This window comes from Macrobrachium nipponense, chromosome 32 (genome assembly GCF_015104395.2).
Source record: "Macrobrachium nipponense isolate FS-2020 chromosome 32, ASM1510439v2, whole genome shotgun sequence".
Lineage (NCBI taxonomy): Eukaryota > Metazoa > Arthropoda > Malacostraca > Decapoda > Palaemonidae > Macrobrachium > Macrobrachium nipponense.
The window spans coordinates 70731774-70754273 of NC_061094.1; positions in this window are offsets into that span (position 1 = coordinate 70731774).

The following is a 22500-nucleotide window of genomic DNA, read 5'->3' on the forward strand; positions in this document are numbered from 1 at the left end:
GTTCGATTCTCGGGCATTCCACTGAGGGGGGTTCTTAAGATGGATGTATCTGATGCTAGAAGGTTCCCCTCTCGACGTGGTTCGGAAGTCACGTATAAAGCCGCTGGTCCCGTTGCTGAATAACCATACTGGTTCCATGCAACGTAAAAACACCATACAGACAAACAAACAAACTAAACCTCATAAAAGAAATATCTACGTGGCTCTACGACTAGCAATATGTGACAATCTGTGATTGGAATGTATTTTCAAATCAAGGTCACATGCTTGTTACGAAGATAGCGATGTGAGAGGGGCTATTTAGTGTTAGCAATCATGACTTGGGGGCGGGAGGGGAGTGGGGAGGGCGGGGGGGGGGGGATTTTTTAGCATGCAGAGGATACATGAAAAATATAGACCGCACGCGGGGGTGGGGTGGGGGGGGGGGGGGAGAGACTTTGAGGAAGAATTATACCAGAATGCAAGGTTACCGTGCTGCCAAAGCTATGAGGAAGAGTTATCAGCAGTAACAGTCTAAAACTATGATTATTATTATTATTATTATTATTATTATTATTATTATTATTATTATTATTATTATTATTATTATTATTCAAGCTTCCAAAGAATGTGCATTCAAAAGTAACAACAGAAAGCTAAGGGGAAACAGAAACACGAGATCAGTTACTAGAAAAAAATAGATCAGCAGATTTAGACGACAGAAAAATTTAGGATTTGTTTTGCATAATGAAGTATAAAAGTCCAAGGATTCTTAGAAGATGAGGATGACTGTGGCATTAAAAGCTACTGTTGGGTTAAGCTTGCTTGCTTGCATGCTTGCAGAGAGCTACTGAATATGCAGGAAGTGGTGGTATAAGTAGCTACTACGTCTGTCCTGATTCTGTAAGATTAACACTTTCACTGTCAAGCAAGGTTTCGCCTTGTACTGAAGGCACCTTCAAATGTCCCATTAACCCCACAAAAAAAAAAAAAAAAAAAAAAAAAAAAAAAAAAAAAAAAAAAAAAAAAAAAAAAAAAAACTAGTAACTTTCTGACGTGAGGTGTGGCTGCAGCTCACACATAACTGTACCCCAAAGATTAAATGGAAGCATTCCTCCCACGAGCGGAAGCCAAACACAGCAGTGGCTTAAAGGAATGATAATTATATCCTGACCTCACGTACAAAAATTTCAGTTATATTAATAACACCATAGGCACGCAATTCTCACTGACAGAAAATGTACACGGCTCTAAAGTAGATGGGTTTGTGATTAATTTTTTGTCCTAAAAAGCTAGTCCACATCACTTCAAACCTCCATGAAAACTTTCAAATTTAGAAAAAAAAAGTCACGCTCATTAGTGACCTCGAACACAGTCATATTCTTAAGCTTATTCATAGAGAGAATTTATGTGCATACAACAAATAAAAAAAAAACCTACGTGATTTTTTAAAAACAAGTTTGTTTCAGATTCTGATACCTTCTATGAATGTATTTCGTTTAATAAGATTTTTCAATGATTTGAACAGCAAATAAAAAAACAAACACTTATTACATTGATCTTTTTTAAAACGAGTTCGTCTCAGTTCTCATTCTTCAACTGAATAGGCACTGTTTCCAAAATAGTTCTCTTCTTATTTGCAATATTTAGCAGCGTAATTCTATCTCCATTTTCTCTTATTCTTGTTCTTCCTCCTTTCCTCTTGTTTCTAGGAATAGAAAGGGAGAGAGAGAGAGGGAGACTGCGTGGCGTCCACGAATCTGCCACGTGAAAGAGGGCCCGCACATTGTCTTGCCAAAAATTGTCTCCCCCTTTGTACCGCCGCCAGTGTGACAAATTTGGCTGTTACCCTGGTCCTTATTTCACGTGAAAGCTCTCTCTCTCTCTCTCTCTCTCCTCTCTCTCTCTGAATCTCTCAGTCGGTGTCTCTTTCTCTTCCTAATGCTTTTCTCTCGTTCTCTCTCTTTCTCTATCTCTCTGAATATTTCTCTCTCTCTCACTCTCTCTCGGTGTCTCTTATTCTCCCTGAATCTTTTTTTTCTCTCTATCTCCCTCTCCCTGAACCTCTCTCTCTGAATCTTTCACTACTGTCTCTCTTTCTCTCCCTGAATATTTCACTATCTCCCAGTCTCTCTCTCTCCCTGAATCTCTCTCTCTCTCTCTCGGTGTCTCTTTCTTTCCTTGAATCTCTCTCTCTCTCTCTCTCTCTCTCTCTCTTTTGGAATCTCCCTTATTCACCCCGCCAGCCCTTAAACGGATAAGATCTCTGCCATTGTACAACACGGGAGACCTGACTTTCTGACGTAGGAAGTGTTGGCTTGCAATGCCTGTCCTGGTTCTATTAAAGAAGAACTCTCTCTCTCTCTCTCTCTCTCTCTCTCTCTCTCTCTCTCTCTCTCCAAGCAGCGTTTTGTCTAGGGCGGCAGACGCCCCAAATGACCAAAATAAACCCCATTGGCCGGTCCCGTCGAAATTTGCATTCCCTGGGGTTTTCTGTTTAGGCATAAAAGTGGAATTCTATGTTTACCCGTGTTCTGTACCTTTGTATGTTGCATGTATTTTTTTTTCTTTCTGTTGGGGCTTTACGTAAATCGAGTTTTAAATGAGAGAGAGAGAGAGAGAGAGAGAGAGAGAGAGAGAGAGAGAGAGAGAGAATTCCAGGACACAAACAGGATAGAATCTCCGGAACAAGGGAAAAATGTCCATCGTTCAGCCCTTGAGCAGCTAAGCCCTTGAGCAGTTCAGCACTCAGCATTTGCTAAGCACTTCCAAGCACTTCAGGCAGGCAGTTCAGCAATGAGCACTAGGGACAGCGCAAACTTCACCTCCTAGCTAAGCAAAACAGCATAAATGACTAACATACTCTCCTTTCTAGGTTCTATATATATATATATATATATATATATATATATATATATACATATATATATATATATATATATATATATATATATATATATAAAGTTTATATATATACATAAACTTTTTTTGTACCACAAATACTAAACAATAAAACTGATTTTCTTTCTTTAACCACCTTTCAGCTACACTTCACAAAGAGGCGAGTTAGTTCAATACATATTATAAATACACATATACACACACACACATATACTCCATGATACTCTTCCGTGTCTTCGTGATGATACATTCAGACAATGCAACAGTCTTACTATACTTTTCAAGTTCGATCATTTATTTATTTATATATATTTTTTAATGTATTTACAGTACTTCAATTTTCATGACCGTAATTGTTAACTTTTTTTTACACTGATTTAGCTGACCATCAGCTCTGACAGTCTCACTACTCTTTAAGTTCGATCATATATTTATTTTTAATATATTTACAGTACTTAGATTTTAATGACCGTAATTATTATATTTTTTGGACACACTGATTTAGCTGACCATTTACGATTGCCTTGCTGGTGACATACGTTCACCCTCGATCATTTTTATTTATTTATTTATTCATTTTTTAATTTTGGTGCATTACATTACTTGTTTACAAGTCGCATTACACAATGCAACGATAAGATCACACAAAAATTACGGTCACTTTAATCTGAAATAGCCCAAAGTACGCTTGTACCACGCGAAGCCTGGTGCATTATATTTTTATCTGTCACGTGATCACCATTTTTTTGGGGAGGGCCAAATGTGTTTGCCAGGATGATAAACTAATACGATATCTCGTCAATCTCGCCTCATTCTGGGAGTGGGCGGAATGTGACAAGTTCGTGCATCGTGGGTTTGATAACTAGTATAGCTGGTGGTTGTGATAGAGATTAGTATAGATAGGTTACTTAATTAAGACGTCCCTTACGTAAATTTACAGGTCATTCTTACGTTTTGTCTGGTAATACCCAACGCAGCATAAATCATAGCTCCCTCTCTCTCTCTCACAAATATATATATATATATATATATATATATATATATAATATTATATAATATATATATATATGTGTGTGTGACTGGTAAATATGTTGTTACAACAGAATTCCATCTGATAAAAGGAGACCATAAAAACGCCAAAATATAGAAAGAAAGAAACTATATTTCACAGACTGTTGTCTCCCTCAGAAATATAGTACTTATGTTCTATATTTTGCCGTTTTATGGGCTCTTTTTATTTATATATATATATATATATGTATATATATACTAGATATATATATATATATAATATATATGTATGTTATGTATGTATCTTTATATATATACATATATATATATTAATATATAGTATATATATAATATATATATAATATATATATATATATATATAGAGAGAGAGAGAGAGAGAGAGGAGAGAGAGATGAGAGAGAGCTCCCCACGTGAATTTGTACCTAGGCTGATCATCGGGACAGATACTTATAGTTTTACTTTGGAAAAAGAGAGTTGGAATTCGTGACAAAAATAAATTTCAACGCCTTACTAATTTCAGATTCAGCATCAAGACTATCTTTGAAACCAAGACATTAATTCGTGAAGGGGGAGATATCAATATATATTTGATGAATCGCTGGACATCATTTGCTTTTAATTCAAGAAAATGAGGCAGCGGTTTGTTTATTTTAAGGACGACGAGATCTATAAACGTCAGTTTTGCTATACGGGTTCCCATCTGGGGTGTGTCTGGGATGGTAATGGCTGGCAGCTTGGCCCAAGCGTCAATCTTAAATTCATTCACCGACTTTTTTAGGACACTCAGGGTCATTTCCTCTTTATCGAGGTGAAAATTAGTTAGATTTGGCAGGAGGATTCACAGAAGAGGACTTACTAAACTACGCACGTACGCCACATGACTCGTCAATGGTTGTAAAACTTATCATTTATGACCAGCTTAATGGAGGCCCTACCCTACCGATCTCCTGCCTACCCCGCCCCAGACCTGCGCGGATAAACAGGTTTGCAGGTGGATGTGCCCACCCCCGACCTACGCCGACAAACAGGTTTGCACGAAGACGGTGGATGTGTCATGTCTAGCATGCTACTCTCCCAATCTCCTTCCTACCCGAACCCAGACCTGCGCGAACAAACAGGTTTGCATGAAGACAGTGGACGTGTCATGTCTAGCCCGCTACCCTCCCAATCTCCTGCCTACCCGAACCCAGACCTACGTGGACAAACAGGTTTGCATGAAGACGGTGGATGTGTCATGTCTAGCGTGCTACCCTCCCAATCTCCTGCCTACTCAAACCCAGACCTGCGTGGACAAACAGGTTTGCAGGTGGAGGGTGGATGTTCCCAACCCCCGACCTACGCGGACAAACAGGTTTGCATGAGGAGGGTGGATGTGTCATGCCTAGCCCGCTATCCTTCCAGTAACCTTACCAACCCCGGCCCCCCCAACCGGGGCGGACAAACAAGATGAACTCAGATTTTATTACAATATGACTATTTTCTCCAGTTTAGAGTAAGGTTTCGATAAATTAAAAAAAATTCCTATTTAATATCCGCCATTCTCATTGTTACTAGATGCTTAAGGAGTTTCTGAATCCAATGGAAGAATGCATTGACTGCTTTGGCGTGTTGAGTTGAATATAGAACTTAGGCCAAAGGCCAAGCACTGGAACCTATGAGGTCACTCAGCGCTGAAATGGAAACTAACAGTATAAAAGGTTTGAAAGGTGTAACAGGAGGAAAACCTCAAAGCAGTTGCACTACGAATCAATTGTTAGGAGAGGGTGGAAAGTAAGATGGAAGAAAGAGAATATGAAAGGAGGTGCAGTAAAAGGAACGAAAGTGGTTGCAGCTAGGGGCCGAATCCGAAGAACCTTATGTAGGTAATACCTACAGTGCACCGCATGAGGTCCACTGACGTCGCTACTCCCCTACGGAGGACCGATTTGCGTGTGGTTTGCATGAAGTGAGTCAACGCATAGGGGAGCGATATTTTCAAAACCTGGTTGTCATAATGACGACACCGATCAGGCTAGAAAGGTTTGAATTCAATATTATACATCTTGTTGAATAGAATAAATGAAACTATAACATGCAGATGCATTGTGAGCATTGCATTGTGTAGGAATACCCAATGCCCTGTTGAATATATTCCGGGTATATTTCAAAGACGTTGGGAATGTCCAAGCGGGAATATTTAAAGGGTAATTCAGAAAAACAGAATACCAGAAAATAATCATATAGGTACATCCAAGCAGAGCACACAGATGCATCGTGAGCATAGCATTACTTACGAATACCCAATACCCTTTTAAATATATTCTGGGTATATTTCAAGGACATTGGGAATACCAAATCGGGGTGTTTAAATAATAATTGAGAAAGACAGATTACCAGAAAATAACCATGTAAGGTACATTCAAGCTGAAGGCAAACTTACAGACAAAAAAAAAAAAAAAAAAAAAAAAAAAAACAGCCTTCAGAAGGATGCCAACAGCATTATCCTTGGGTAACGTACAACAATGAACAGTGTCCATCCTCTCTGAATGGTTTTTTTCTTATATGGGACAAGGAAAAAGTGAAAGTGATGGTTTCCTATGCATCTGTCCAGATGACTGTTCTGTTAAACTTTGGTGGAAGTTCCTCCCTACACAGGACAATAGATTCTCTCTCTCTCTCTCTCTCTCTCTCTCTCTCTCTCTGCTTCTTCGCTACGACTAGACCAGGGTCTGGTGTAGTCATCTATGTACGTAGGTATCTATGTACGTAAATAAATTCTTCTGTTAAAACAAGATACGTCTCTAGTATAAATGGCTCTTTTAATGGGCCTTTTATACTTGAGTGAGCATGTATGTAGTCTTGTATGGAGTATGTATGATATTAAAATAATATATAATATAATATATATATATATATATATATTATATATATATATAATATACATTTATATATATATATATATATATATATATATATATATATATATATATATCTGTATGTATGTATGTATATATATACTACACACACACGTGTGTGTGTGTCTGTGTGTATGTGTAGACTTGGAACAATAAACATAGCAGTATCCCTTCTGTTCAATTAATAAAACGACCATTGACCCTGGCAACCCTATGATGAAAAAAAAAAAAAAAAAAAAAAAAAGAAAAAAAAAAAAAAAAAAAAAAAACAAAAAAAAAAAAAAAAAAAAAAAAAAAAAAAAAAAAAAACACCCCTTTACCTCTTGGCATTCTCCGCCCAGTAGCCGAAATGGTTCTTGACCCATTTTGCCTAACTGACCCACTTGCTTAATTGCATTGCAGCGGGGGGTCCATTACCCCTCAGTGACCCCGTGGTCACTCAGATAATATTCGCAGGACACTGCTTAACTTCCTTGGCGTTTGATATAGGATGGTGTTTATATATATTATCCTCCATACAGAGGACAGGATATGAACTCTATATCTATGGAAGTAGTTAACACCTGTCCTTTACCGTTTTTATTTATTCATCTATTTTCATTTCCGCCTCCTATTGTAATCTATACAAATTGTATTCTGACTCAATCGATATCCTTTTCTAACATTTTTTATTCTCTAATTCCTTCTTGGTTTTCCATTCTTTTTTTGTATTTTGTTTTCTATTTCCAATTTGTTTTAGGAATTCTGAGAGAGTTTTATTCCTTCCACACTTTCTACAGATCTGGAAAAACTAAGGAACTAACGGTATTCTTAGGAATTCCAATCCTTCCAGCTATAACGACTCATTTTCTTCACCCCAACTCATTTTTTCAATGCCCCCGAACGACAAGGTCGTAACCTTTCTCCTGTCCAGTTTGTAATGCATACGACCTAAGCTAATCTAATTTTCCAGGACGTAAACCAAGCTACCATACTTTCCTTTCCATTCTTCTATCCCGAATCTAATTTATTTATTCTTGGACTTTTTAATAACTTGAGCATCATTCTCGTCTTCATCAATTGTACTTTTTCAGTGAGTTTCGCGACCATTCGACCAATAACAACTTGAACATCAATTCTACTTTTACAGTGAGTTTCGAGACCATTCGACCAATAACAACTTGAACATCAATTCTACTTTTCCAATGAACTTCGAGACCATTCGACCAATAACAACTTGAACATCAATTCTACTTTTCCAGTGAGTTTCGAGACCATTCGACCAATAATAACTTGAACATCAATTCTACTTTTCCAGTGAGTTTCGAAACCATTCGACCAATAATAACTTGAACATCAATTCTACATTTCCAGTGAGTTTCGAGACCACTAGACCAATAATAACTTGAACATCAATTCTACTTTTCCATTGAGTTTCGAGACCATTCGACCAATAATAACTTGAACATCAATTCTACTTTTCCATTGAGTTTCGAGACCATTCGACCAATAATAACTTGAACATCAATTCTACTTTTCCAGTGAGTTTCGTGACCATTCGACCAATAACAACTTGAACATCAATTCTACTTTTCCAGTGAGTTTCGCGACCATTCGACCAATAACAACTTGAACATCAATTCTACTTTTCCAGTGAGTTTCGTGACCAATCGACCAATAACAACTTGAACATCAATTCTACTTTTCCAGTGAGTTTCGCGACCATTCGACCAATAACAACTTGAACATCAATTCTACTTTTCCAGTGAGTTTCGTGACCATTCGACCAATAACAACTTGAACATCAATTCTATTTTTCCAGTGAGTTTCGCGACCATTCGACCAATAACAACTTGAACATCAATTCTACTTTTTCCAGTGAGTTTCGTGACCATTCGACCAATAACAACTTGAACATCAATTCTACTTTTCCATTGAGTTTCGCGACCATTCGACCAATAACAACTTGAACATCAATTCTACTTTTCCAGTGAGTTTCGTGACCATCCGACCAATAACAACTTGAACATCAATTCTACTTTTCCAGTGAGTTTCGCGACCATTCGACCAATAACAACTTGAATATCAATTCTACTTTTCCATTGAGTTTCGTGACTATGCAACCAATAACAACTTGAACATAAATTCTACTTTTCCAGTGAGTTTCGTGACCATTCGACCAATAACAACTTGAACATCAATTCTACTTTTCCAGTGAGTTTCGTGACCAATCGACCAATAACAACTTGAACATCAATTCTACTTTTCCATTGAGTTTCGCGACCATTCGACCAATAACAACTTGAACATCAATTCTACTTTTCCAGTGAGTTTCGTGACCATTCGACCAATAACAACTTGAATAACAATTCTACTTTTCCATTGAGTTTCGTGACTATGCGACCAATAACAACTTGAACATCAATTCTACTTTTCCAGTGAGTTTCGCGACCATTCGACCAATAACAACTTGAACATCAATTCTACTTTTCCAATGAGTTTCGTGACCAATCGACCAATAACAACTTGAACATCAATTCTACTTTTCCAGTGAGTTTCGCGACCATTCGACCAATAACAACTTGAACATCAATTCTACTTTTCCAGTGAGTTTCGTGACCATCCGAAGAATAACAGCTTGAACATCAATTCTACTTTTCCAGTGAGTTTCGCGACCATTCGACCAATAACAACTTGAATATCAATTCTACTTTTCCATTGAGTTTCGTGACTATGCGACCAATAACAACTTGAACATCAATTCTACTTTTCCAGTGAGTTTCGTGACTATGCGACCAATAACAACTTGAACATCAATTCTACTTTTCCAGTGAGTTTCGCGACCATTCGACCAATAACAACTTGAATATCAATTCTACTTTTCCATTGAGTTTCGTAACTATGCGACCAATAACAACTTGAACATCAATTCTACTTTTCCAGTGAGTTTCGTGACTATGCGACCAATAACAACTTGAACATCAATTCTACTTTTCCAGTGAGTTTCGTGACCATCCGACCAATAACGACTTGAACATCAATTCTACTTTTCCAGTGAGTTTCGCGACCATTCGACCAATAACAACTTGAACATCAATTCCACTTTTCCATTGAGTTTCGCGACCATTCGACCAATAACAACTTGAACATCAATTCTACTTTTCCAGTGAGTTTCGTGACCATCCACCAATCCAAAACAACTTGAACATCATTCTAACTTTTCCAGTGAGTTTCGTGACCATTTGACCAATAACAACTTGAACATCAATTTCTACTTTTCAGGTGAGTTTCGCGACCATTCGACCAATAACAACTTTAACTTTTCAATTCTATTTTTCCAGTGGAAGTTTTCGCGACCATATCCAACCCATAACATTTTGAAACTCCAATTTCTACTTTTTCCATTGAGTTTCGCACCATTCGACCAATAACAACTTTAAACAATCAATTTCTATATTTTCCCCCCCCAGTGAGTTTAGGCCATTCGACCAATCAACTTGAACATCAATTTCTAGCGCTTTTAACATTGAGTTTCGCGCCCATAATCGACAATAACAACTTTAAACACAATTCTATATTCAGTGAGTTTCGTGACCATTCGACCAATAACAAACTTGAACATCAATTCTACTTTCCATTGAGTTTCGCGACCATTCGACCAATACAACTTGAACATTCATTCTACTTTTCCATTGAGTTTCGCGACATTCGACCATAACTTGAACATCAATTCTATTTTTCCATTGAGTTTCGCGACCATTCGACCAATAACAACTTGAACATCAATTCTATTTTTCCATTGAGTTTCGCGACCATTCGACCAATAACAACTTGAACATCAATTCTACTTTTCCATTGAGTTTCGCGACCATTCGACCCAATAACAACTTGAAATCAATTCTACTTTTCCATTGATTTCGCGACCATTCACCAATAACACTTGAACAATCATTCTACTTTCCATTGAGTTTTCCGACCATTCGGACCGAGACAACTTGAACATCAATTCTACTTTTCCATTGAGTTTCCGCGACATTCGACCAATAACAACTTGAAACATCAATTTCTACTATTTTTCCATTGATTTCGCGACCATTCGAACCAAATAAAACGAAACTTTGGAAACATACAATTCTACTTTTCCAGTGAGTTTTTCCGCTTGAACCATTACTTTTTCCTTTATGGGACCCAAATAACAACTTGACATCATTTCTACTTTTCCATGAGTTTCGCGACCTTCGACCAATAACAACTTGAACATCAATTCTACTTTTCCATTGATTTCGCCCATCGACCATAACAACTTGAACATCAATTCTACTTTTCCATTGATTTCGCGCCCATTCAACCAAATAACAAATGAACATCCAATTCTTCCTTTTCCTTGAGTTTCGCGACCATTAATCAACCAATAACAACTTGAACTCCCAATTCTACTTTTCCATTGGTTTTCGCGACATTTCTCAATCGATCCATTTTTTTACCACCTTTGAACCAATTTTCAAAAATTCTACTTGGTTTTCCTTGAGTTTCGCAACTTTAACAAATTCAATTATTTTTCCATTGAGTTTTTCGAACCATTCAACCAATAACAACTTTAACAATCATTCTATTTTTTCCAGTAGTTTTCTGACCATTCGACCATAACAAACTTTAAACTCAATTCTATTTTCCGTGAGTTTCGACCATTCGACCATAACCAACTTGAACCTCAATTCTACTCCATTGGTTTTCGCGACCATTCGACCAATAACACATTTAACTCAATTCTATTTTCCATTGAGTTTCGCGACCATTCGACCAATAACAACCTTGACCATCAATTCTCTTTTTCCATTAGTTTTCCGCGACCATTCGACAATAACCCTTGAACATAAATTCTACTTTTCCATTGGAGCGACCAAACCATTCGACCAATAACACTTGAACATCAATTATACTTTTCCATTGTTTCGCGACCATTTCGACCAATAACAAACTTGAACATCAATTTTCTACTTTTTCCATTGAGTTTCGCGACCATAATCGACCAATAACAACTTTGAACATCAATTCTATTTTTTTCCAGTGAGTTTCGCGACCAGTCGACCAATAACAACTTGACATCAATTCTATTTTTTTCCAGTGAGTTTTGCGACCATTCGGACCAATAACAACTTTAAACATCCAATTCTATTTTTCCAGTGAGTTTCGGTTGACCTGACCATTCGACCAATAACAACTTGAACATCAATTCTACTTTTTTCCATGAGTTTCGCGACCATTCGACCAATAACAACTTGAACATCAATTCTACTTTTCCATTGAGTTTCGCGACCATTCGACCAATAACAACTTGAACATCAATTCTATTTTTTTCCAGTGAGTTTCAGTGACCATTCGACCAATAACAACTTGAACATCATTCTACTTTTCCAGTGGAGTTTCGCGACCATTTCGACCAATAACAACTTGAACATCAATTTCTACTTTTCCAGTGAGTTTCGCGGGGGGGGGGGGGACCATTCGACCAATAACAACTTGAACATTCATTCTACGTTTCCATTGAGTCTTTCCCGGGGGGGGTCCACGACCATTCGACCAATAACAACTTGAATATCAATTCTACTTTTCCATTGAGTTTCGTGACTATGCGACCAATAAAACCAACTTGAACATCAATTCTACTTTTCCAGTTGAGTTTCGCTGACCATTCCGACCAATAATACAACTTGAACATCAATTCTACTTTTCCAGTGAGTTTCAACGTGACTGATTTGTTCGACCAATAACAACTTGAATATCAATTCTAACTTTTTCATTGAGTTTCGTGACCATTTGCGACCAATAACAACTTGAAACATCAAATTCTACTTTTCCATTGAGTTTCGTGACCATCCGACCAATAACAACTTGAACATCAATTCTACTTTTCCAGTGAGTTTCGTGACTATTCGACCAATAACAACTTGAATATCAATTCTACTTTTTCATTGAGTTTTTCGGTTTTTTGCGAAACCAACGACCAAAATTCTTACCATGACAGACCAATAAACAACTTGAACATCAATTCTACTTTTCCATTGAGTTTCGCGACTATCCGACCATAACAACTTGAACATCAATTCTACTTTCCATTGAGTTTCGCGACCATCGACCAATAACAACTTTGAACATCACTTCTACTTTTCCAGTGAGTTTCACGACCTATTCGAACCAATAACAACTTGACATCCATTCTACTTGTTTTTCCATTGAGTTTCGAGACCATTCGACCAATAATAACTTGAACATCAATTCTACTTTTCCATTGAGTTTCGTGAGACCATTCGAACCAATAATAACTTGAACATCCAATTCTACTTTTCCATGAGTTGTTTCGCGACATTCGACCAATAACAACTTGAACATCGATTCTACTTTTCCAGTGAAGTTTCGGGCGGGACCTTTTTATTCGACCAATAACAACTTGAACATCAATTCTACTTTCCAGTGAGTTTATCGCGATTTTCCATCCGACCAATAACAACTTGAACATCAAATTCTACTTTTCCATGTTTGCGTTTCGCGGACCATCCGACCAATAACAACTTGAAACCATCAATTCTACTTTTGCCAGTGAGTTTTCGCGACCATCCGACCCACTAACAACTTGAACATCAATTCTACTATTTCCAGTGAGTTTTCGCGACCATTCCGACCTAATAACAACTTGAACCATCAATTCTACTTGTTTTTTCCAGTTTGAGTTTTCCGCGACCATCCGACCATAACAACTTGAACCTCAATTCGACTTTTCCAAGTGAATTTGCGGCGAACCATTCACCGACCCAATAACAACTGAACAATTCATTCTACTCTTTTCCAGTTGAGTTTTCGAGACCATTCCGACCAATTAACACCTTGAATCAATTTCAATTAACTACTTTTCCAATTGAGTTTTCGGGGGGGGGGGGGGGGGGAGACCAATCCGACCATTAACAACTTGAACATCAATTCTACTTTTTCCAGTGATTTTGTTTTCGCGACCATATTCGACCAATAACACTTGAAACATTCCAATTTCTACTTTTTCCAAGTGAGTTTCGCGACCAATCCCGACCAATAACAAGCTTGAACCATCAATTCTAGCTTTTTCCCATGAGTTCGTTTTTCGGGGACCATTCGAAGGCCAATAACAACTTGGGGGGAACATCATTCTACTTTTCCCGTGGGGAGTTTTCGCGACCATTCCGACCAATAACAACTTGAACATCAATTCTTTTACTTTTCCATTGAGTTTTCGCTGACCTATTCGACCATAACAACGTTGAAACATCAATTCTACTTTTCCAGTTGAGTTTTTTCGCGACCTATTGGCGAACCAAATAACAACTTGAAACTCAATTCTACTTTTCCAGTGAGTTTTTTCGCGACCATTCGACGCAATAACAAACTTGAATAATCAATTTCTACTTTTCATGTTGAGTTTCGTGACTATGCGAACCAATAACAACTTGAACATTCAATTCTACTTTCCAGTGAGTTTTTCAAGTGACCATTCGACCAATACAAACTTGAACATCAATTCCAACTTTTCCAGTGCGAATTTCGTTGAACCAATCGAACCAATTAACAACTTGACATCAATTATTTTACTTTTCCAGTTGAATGTTTAGGGCGGACCATTCCCGACCCAACAACAAACTTGAACCATCAATTCTACTTTTCCAGTGAGTTTCGCGACCATTTCGACCAATAACAACTTGAACATCAATTCTACTTTTCCATTGAGTTTTCCGCGAACCTATTGCGACCAATAACAACTTGAACATCAATTCTACTTTTCCAGTGAGTTTCGCGACCATTCCGACCAATAACAACCCTTGAACCATCAATTCTACTTTTCAAAGTGAGTTTCGTGACCAATTTCGACCAGCAATAACAACAACCTTGAAACATCAATTCTACTTTTCCAGTGAGTTTCGCGACCATAAGTTCGACCAATAACAACTTTGAACATCAATTCTACTTTTTTCCCAGTGATGGTTTCGAGGACCAGGCCAGAACCATTCGCCCAACAAGCAATTTGAACATCAATTCGACTGTTTTCCAGTTGAGTTTTCGCGACCATTCGATCGACCCAATAACAACTTGGAACATCAATTATATATTTTCCAGTTGAGGTTTCGGTGACCTATTAGCGACCAATAACAACTTTGAACATCAATTCTACCTTTTCCCAGTTGGAGTTTTCCGGACGCCATGCGACCAATAACAACTTGACCATCAATTCTACTTTTCCAGTTGAGTTTCGCGACCGATTCCGACCAATAACAAACTTGAACATCAATTCTACTTTTCCATTGAGTTTCGCCGGGACCTATTGCGACCCAATAACAACATTGAACCTCATTCTACTTTTTCCAGTGAGTTTTCGCGACCTAATTGCGACCCATAACAACTTGAACATCAATTCTACTTTTCTTTCCCAGTTGAGTTTTCGCGACCATTTCCGACCAATAACAACTTGAAATCAATTCTATTCTTACTTTTCCAGTTGAGTTTCGGGGCCGACCCATTCGACCCAATAACAACTTGAACATCAATTCTTCCCTTTTTCCATTGAGTTTCGCGACGCATTCGACCAATAACAACTTGAACCTCAATTTCTACTTTTTCCAGTGAGTTTCGGGGGGCGAACCCACCCGACCATAACAACTTTAAAATCAATTTCTAACTTTTCCCAGTGAGTTTGTTGCGACCAATAACAACCTTTGAAACATCCAATTCTTTTCTTTTCCAGTGAGTTTCGGGCCCATTCCACCAATTACCACTTGAACCATTTCCAATTCTTTAAACTTTTCACCAAATTGGGAGTTTTCCGCGACCCATTCGACCCAATAACAAACTTTGAACCAGCAATTCTTATTTTTCCAGTGAGTTTCCGCACCATTCGAACCAATCCAACTTTAACCTTATTTCCAATTCCTAATTTTTTGCCCCATTGGAGGTTTCGTTGCCAATTCGAACCAATAAACAACTTTTGAACCATTTCCAATTCTAACTTTTTCCAGTGAGTTTCGCGACCATTTCGAACACCTAACAACCTTGAACCATCAATTCTACTTTTCCATTAGTTTTTTCGCGACCATTCCAACAACTTGAACATCAATTCTACTTTTCCTTGTTTCGGACCATTTCGACCAATATAACTTGAACATCAATTCTACTTTTTCCATTGGTTTTTGAGACCATCGACCGAATTTAATAACTGTTGAACATCAATTCCTACTTTTCCTTGAAGTATTTTTTCCCTTCGCGACCAATTCGACAAATTTTAACACCTTGAACATCAATTTCCCTACTTTTCCAGTTTTCCAGTTTCGCGACCATTCGACCAATAACAACTTGAACATCAATTCTACTTTTTCCAGTGATTTCGCGCCATTCGACCAATAACAACTTGACCAAATTTTACTTTTTCCAGTGAGTTTCCCGACCATTCGAACCATTCGCCAATAACACTTGAACATCAATTCTACTTTTTTCCAGTGAGTTTCGCGAGCCATTCGACCAATAATAACAACTTGAATTCAATTCTACTTTTCCATTGAGTTTCGGACATCGACCAATTTTAACAACTTGAACATCAATTCTTTTTTTCCAGTTTTGATTTTCGGACTCCGACCAATAACAAGCTTTAACTCAATTCTTCTTTACCAGTGAAGTTTTCGTGAACATTCGAAGAATTAACACTTGAAACAATTCTACTTTTTCATTGAGTTTCGCGAACCTTCGACCAATAACAACTTGGAACGATCAATTCTACTTTTCCCATTGACGACCTTTCGCATCATTTTCCAATTTTCTGACCACTAACACTTGAACATCAATTCTACTTTTCCATTGAGTTTCGCCGACCAATCGACCATATTTTTCGCAACGCCAATAACAACTTGACATTCATAACTTTTTTCATGAGTTTTCGCGACCATTCGACCAATAACAACTGAACATCAATTCTACTTTTCCAGTGAGTTTCGCGACCATCCGACCATAACAACTTGAACATCATTCCGACTTTTCCGTGAGTTTTCGGACCATCCGCCCAAATAACAACTTGAACATCATCTACTTTTCCATGGATTTTTCGTGACATTGACCAATAACAACTTGAAATCATTTCTACTTTTCCAGTTGAGTTTCGTTTCGACCATCCGACCATAACACTTGAACATCAATTCTACTTTTCCAGTGAGTTTTCGCCGACAATTGCGACCAATAACAACTTGAACATCAATTCTACTTTTTCCAGTGAGTTTCGAGACCATCCGACCAATAACAACTTGAACCTTCAATTCTACTTTTCATTGATGGACATTCGACCAAATAACAACTTTTGAACATCAAGTTCTACTTTTTCCATTGAGGTTTCGGAACCATCGACCAATAACCACTTGAACTCATTCTACTTTTCCGTTGAGTTTCGGCCATTCACCAATAACAACTTGACATCAATTCTGACTTTTCCAGTGATTTTCCGCGACCAATCCGACCAATAACAACTCTTGAACAATCAATTCTAACTTTTCCATTGGATTTCGCGACCATCCAACCAATAACAACTTTGAACTCAATTCTACTTTTCCAGAGTTTCGCGCCATTCCGACCAAATACAACCTTGAACCTCAATTCTACTTTTCCAGTGGATTTCGCGACCCATCCAACCAATAACAACTTGAACATCACTACTTTTTCCAGTGAGTTTGCTGCGACCAATCCGACCAATACCAACTTGAACATCAATTCTACTTTTTTCCAGTAGTTTTTCCGGGGGGGGGGGGGGGAGACCACCGACCTAATAACTTGAACATCCAATTCTACTTTTCCAGTGATTTCGCGCCATCGACCAATAACAACGAAACATCAATTCTACTCTTTCAGTGATTTCCGAGACAATCCGAACAATAATAACTTGAACATCAATTCGACTCTTCCAGTGAGTTTCGAGACCATCCGACCAATAATACCTTGAACTCAATTCCTAACTTTCCATTGAGTTCGCGACCATCCGACCAATAACAACTTGAACATCAATTCTACTTTTCCAGTGAGTTTCGAGACCATCCGACCAATAATAACTTGAACATCAATTCTACTCTTCCAGTGAGTTTTGCGACCATTTGACCAATAGCCATTATTTTTGTGCAATTTCATGCCTCTCCAGAATGATCACAAATTTCTAACCAAGGAAACCATGTGGAATGGAATGGAATATAAAGGGCAAAATGCCAAGAACTGGGACTTATATGGTCATTCAGTGATGGAAAGGAAATTGAGAGTAGGTAAGATTGAAAGGTGTAACAGGAGGAAAACCTCAAAGCAGTTGTACTTTGAAATATTCGTTAGGAGATTGTGGATAACAAGATGAAAGAGAGAGAATATGAAAGGAGGTACAACAAAGGGAATGAAAGGGGGTTGCAACTCGGGGGCCAAAGGGACGCTGCAAAGAACCTTTAGTGATGCCTACCATGCACCCCGTGAGATGCACTGTAGGCACTAACTCCCTACGGGATGTACGACTGTCTGGAATAAAGGACTTAACATCATTATCATAATCTACCTCTGCTAATCGGCCTTGAATGACCCGGCGCCCAGTGACCTCGCCCAGATGAGGAGGAGGAGGAGGAGGAAGGTGTAATGCCCAGGAACACTTGAATAGCTAAAGCTAATCCTTTCGACCCTGGGGGCATCCCTGAGGGCACGTCAACATCCTGAGGTTAGAGAACATTTAAAAGTCAAAGGGAACACTTGTGACTGTACCAGGCTTACAGACATAGATACATGCGTATTAGACTTCGCACAACTGGGACGTAATACTATTCTCCATGGATTTTAATACATTTTTCATTTATTTCATTAACTCAATTTATTTCTTTTTTTTAATGTAAGTGAGATCTCTCTTTTTTCTGCATTTCCCTTCGCCTTCTCTTCCATTCTTATGAGCGCCGTGTCCTTTGGAAGCTTGAATTTCAAATTAGTGGTCCCTTTTGGTGTTTTTTTTTTTCATACGAATAAGGTTCATCCTCTGAATAATAATAATAATAATCTCTCTCTCTCTCTTCTCTCTCTCTCTCTCTCTCTCTCGTCGTGAATGTATCCGATAACAGAGGCCTATTTTCGTCGTATTCCACGGCGTCTCGCATAGGACTTGACGTAGCAGTATATTATATCCTATGTGTGATAATAAAAAAAAAAAAATAATATTGCAGTCCAGAGTCCGTGCTAGACGAGTGACTTGGTATCATACAAGTTTGCTTGCTTTGAGAGGCGTTCAAAGAGAGAGAGAGAGAGAGAGAGAGAGAGAGAGAGAGAGAGAGAGAGAGAGAGGCTGCATGAAAGGATGGAGACATACTGTACGAAGTCAGGATATCCTTTTGTTCATGCGACGTCCACTGTCAGGAAAGCGTCCTCAAGCGCGGCGGCGTGCTTGCGCGTACGCCCACATATACGAAACAAGAGGCGGGAGGTGGGGTGTTTGGGGGGGGGGGGGGGGGGGGGGGGGGGGGGGGGGGGGGGGGGGGGGTGGTCGAGGACCCCTTCGGTAGTTCAAAGCCTGGGTGCAAGCAAGGAGACACGAATTTAACGCTTCCCGATAGTCTGCGCCCTCCCCCCCCTTTGGAGGACTCGTGTCGGCGGATTGAGAGAGGGGAAGGATGGGGTGGGGGTATGGGGGGATATCAAGACAGGATGGATAGGGGGGAGGCAGGGGGCGGGGAGGGGGGGAGACCAGGGTGTATATAAAATCAAGTAGCGGCTGCTTTTGTGATTAGCGAAAGCGTCGTTGCTCATAGGTTTCATGTCGAGTCAAATTTTTCTGGATTTATGATTTTTCCACTTTTCAAATTTTTTCTCTAGAAAATGTTCTGCGGGGTGGGTGGGGGGGGGGGGTGGGGGGGGGGGGGTTTAGCCAAGGGTGTATATAAATCAAGTAGCGGCTGCTTTTGTGATTAACGAAAGTGTCTTTGCTTATAGGTTTCATGTCATGTCAAATTTTTTAGGATTTATGATGCTTTTTTCACTTACCAAAAAAAAAAAAAAAAAAAAAAATCCAGGCGGAGACCTTAATTTTTAATACGGGAAAGCCAAATTAAGTATACCAACAAGGTATAAAAAACGATAGAATGTATATTAATAAAATGAAAAACAATCAAATAGCTTCAGGAGAAGCAAGCCTGACTCACCATTAGCCAGTCATTCACCTTAACGAAAATAACCCTACTCTTGACATATCGAAAAAGTTGGGAAGTAGACCAAACCATCTAATTCGGTCACATCACAGAAATGACATTTATTGAAGTAATCCCTTCCCGCAGAGGAAGGAAGGGTTGTAACGCTGAACAGGGAAAATCATAACACTTTACTATTATTTCAATAGATGAAACCTATTCACACGGAACAAGCCCACCAAAGAGGCCATCGACTTTAAATTCAAGCTTCCAAAGAATGCTGGTTTCAACCTCCCACCGCAGACCCCACACTGCAGCAGTAACTGATCATGCTACAGAGCCAGCGTTCATCCCCCTGGGGGAAACGCGAACCCACGACATCAGAGTGGCATCCCATAACACTAACCACTATACCGGCGGACCAGCTGAAAAGTAACTGATATTAAGTTTGGCTCAAATCGATGAAACAGTTTCGCTCTTTCATATTCACAGTTCTGGATACTTTATCAACCTCCATCTCTTGATCTTCTGAGAAGAGAAACACAGGGACACACATGGACAGTTATCTACTACATGGAGGCTAAAGGGTAGAAGGAACTGCTCAATAAAAGATTGCCCAATTACCGTGGAATCCGAACAACGACATCCAAAGCAGTTCTTGTGATTTATCCGATTTGGGCGTCAATGGAAAGAAAAGGTCATCTTCACGTATGAATTGTTCAAAGGAGTATTCATAAAGCATAGCTACCATTCGTCATTGGCTTTTTTTTGGAGCGTAGACTGTAATGTATTGAGACTTCTTTATTTCTTAATTGCCTCTCTCCTTTCTACGCCCACGGAACTGTACGTTCACTGCGTGACACAAGCAATGGCAGGCACCTTTCAGAGCGCTGTTTGTCTCGTAAATAATGCATGTTCGTAATTTGCAGCGAAGGCGAGACGAAGCAAGGGCGAGTTTGCCCTAAAGACTAAAAGGAGATATACGACGCAAATCGACATTTTGATGCGACGGACTCGGTTTGAAATGGATCGAAGAATAAGCGATGCTTTGAATAATGCAAACAATGAAATGCATAAAAGGGACAAGTGACTATTGGTGAAGTAGGTGGATATAGTTAAACAAATACAAACACAAAAATAAACAATGAAATGAAAAAAATAGGTAAAGACGAAATAGAAGAAGCGGGTTTAAATATTTGAACAAATACACACACACAAGAAATAAAAAAAAAAATAGATAAAGACATTTGATGAAGATGATAATAGCAGAATACACAAACACAGACACACACACACACACACAATGAAATAAAAATAGACAATCACCAATGATGAAATAGGTCAAAACAGCCGAACACACTTAAAAAAAAAAAAAATAGACACACTATTGATGAAGTAGGTCGAAATAGCCAAAACAAACACACACACACACACTCCCCACAAACACACACACTCCCCAAATACACACACGCGAACGCACACGTGATCAATTCGACAGCAGAAACTGGAAGTGACCCGCTCAACCGAAACATATCGACTAATGACCGAGAGATATCGAGTGGGTCCTTTTGAGAATCGATAAGGCTGAGCGCTCACGCAGAGGTGAGCCGATACAAAGGCGTCTCTATCCACCTCGAGCCCTTTAGGTGCGTAATCGGTGAATGAGAGAGGGAGATAGGGGCTCGAAATGTCTCGCCCTTGGTGTGAAGAAAAAAAAAAAAGGGGATTTTATCGCAATGACAGAGGATACTGGTTTAAGTAACCGTAAGACCGGCGGAAGGCTTTTTCAAAAGAGGTCTTTTTTTTGAGGGTTTCGACGAGACTTGGCTTAGCATATCCGTTGGTTTGGGTGATCTGAAGGGGAAGAAATGGAGGAAATGGAGTAATGTTATAATAGGATTGAAAAGAGAGAGAGAGAGAGAGAGAGAGAGAGAGAGAGAGAGAGAGAGAGAGAGAGAGAGAGGGCAAGGTTATGAGTGACATATCAACCTATTATTACTCCATGCATTCTAACTTTGAACTGAGAACTGCACATATAAAAAAAATTTCCAATGGAATAATTCATTTACTGACAATTTCAAATGTATAACTATCCTAATCTTAACTATACAAGACCACTTTTATGACTCATCTCGAAATAAAGATAAGAGTGAAAACATACTGGTGTAACTACCAGTCTCTTAGAACGTTGGAGTTACTACATTTCTTTCCTGTTACTAATATCTTTCTCCTGTTACAACCTAAGTATTCTATTCAACCCTTGCATAATGTCACTCCATAACAAATATATCTCTAAATGTAACACTCTCCTTAATTAGTCTGAGTTATATGTAGGTTCTTTTAAGTATTTCTCAAACTAAGGAAGCCTCACGCTGGAAATTCAGGCTGAGAATTAAACCTGTTAATGATAAGTAGGAGTTCATTCAACTTGAAAACCAACAGAAAACGAGGTCAGGTGACCGTTCAGGGTAAACGTTATCATTTTCTATTGATGTTAGCGTCCGAAATCCATCCAGTAAGATTCC